This window comes from Penaeus monodon, chromosome 30 (assembly GCF_015228065.2).
Source record: "Penaeus monodon isolate SGIC_2016 chromosome 30, NSTDA_Pmon_1, whole genome shotgun sequence".
Classification (NCBI taxonomy): Eukaryota; Metazoa; Arthropoda; class Malacostraca; order Decapoda; family Penaeidae; genus Penaeus; species Penaeus monodon.
The window spans coordinates 11486316-11487715 of NC_051415.1; positions in this window are offsets into that span (position 1 = coordinate 11486316).

Sequence of the window (1400 nt, forward strand, 5' to 3'; positions counted from 1 at the left end):
GGTTTTACTTGCTATTATTACGCTGTAATGTTAGGAGTTTTTAACAACATGAGTAAATTACAACTATTGTTATCATTTCTGGACGTATAGCAACGTCTTTTTGGAACTCTCTTTTGTGAATGGTTACGGTCTGGCTTGGGCCTTGTGCGCGTGTGATTAGAAGAGTATTGGAAACCGTGTTTTCTAATAGCCTAGGAAAATCAGTAAGTTTGTAGGCTGCTTGATGATATGCATGGGATACACTTTGATCTTTCCCCATCTCTGAAATACATTTTTCTTAAAAGGGAGAAACATTTTTATAAGCACCTCCTCTCCAGTAACAGTTTGAATATGTTACATTCACCATTTAAGTAAACGATTCTCGTTCCTTTCAACTTTGAAATAACTTAAAACTCAAAGCAAATGTTGCATAAATGCTTTGTTTTCCGACACTGCATATTAGAACAAGTTGCTAACCTTAGTTACCCTTTAAAATGTGGTGCTTTGGTTTTCTTTAACTGTGGTAAGGTAGAAAACGTTTCCATAACTCTATTCTCCTTGCGAAGAATTAATAGACACACATAAGTATCATACTTTTAACACATGACGCCTTGATGAAAGACACATTCATGTTGGCGCTCCACCTCCCACTAGAGTTCCAATAATATTATACCAGCTCGGGATTCGGAACGCTAAGTGCTCGAAGCAATAATGTTTAAAGCACGAAGCTGGTCGAACGCTTTGGGTACAACAGTTTCAAAGCACGGACCTACGTGAAGTCATATGGCGATTTTTCATTTGTACATAAAGATGTTAACGTCATCCAAGAGTACTCGAACATTAAAAGAGAGACAAATATATAGTTTTCCTGCTTTTAAGTTCTGTTGATTTCACTCATGTTGTCCTGAATATATTAGATATTTGATCAAAGTTTCGTTTCTTGTCCTATCTCATATTTAGCTTTAAGTTGATTACCAGTTGTTTAAGTTTATGTAATACCAGCGTATAAAGCAGTATGAACTTTTGAACAAATCAGTGAAGAAAAAAAAAAGTATCAAGATGACTAACTTTAATAGCATGTAGTCAGTAACGTTTATGTGTGAAGAATTTCTATAAGGAGGTGTATGCTTATACTGCTGTGCGTCATTCATTTTTTTAGATATAAATTCTTGATAGCACTGACACCAATAGCCGAAAACTTATCAAATATGTGTTACAGAGTCTTGGAAAATAAAAACCCATATCCAGTGGCGTTTCTTCCTTGAACATGTAAACGTCGTGAGAGTTGTGAGTTCAACCGGAGATGAATTAAACAACGGTCGAGCGAACCCGGCGCCACATCGCTCTCGAGCTTGAAAGCGTATTATTCTGATGTGTTTTATGCAGAAGGCTTGTATGTGTCAACAGGAGTGAGATCCACG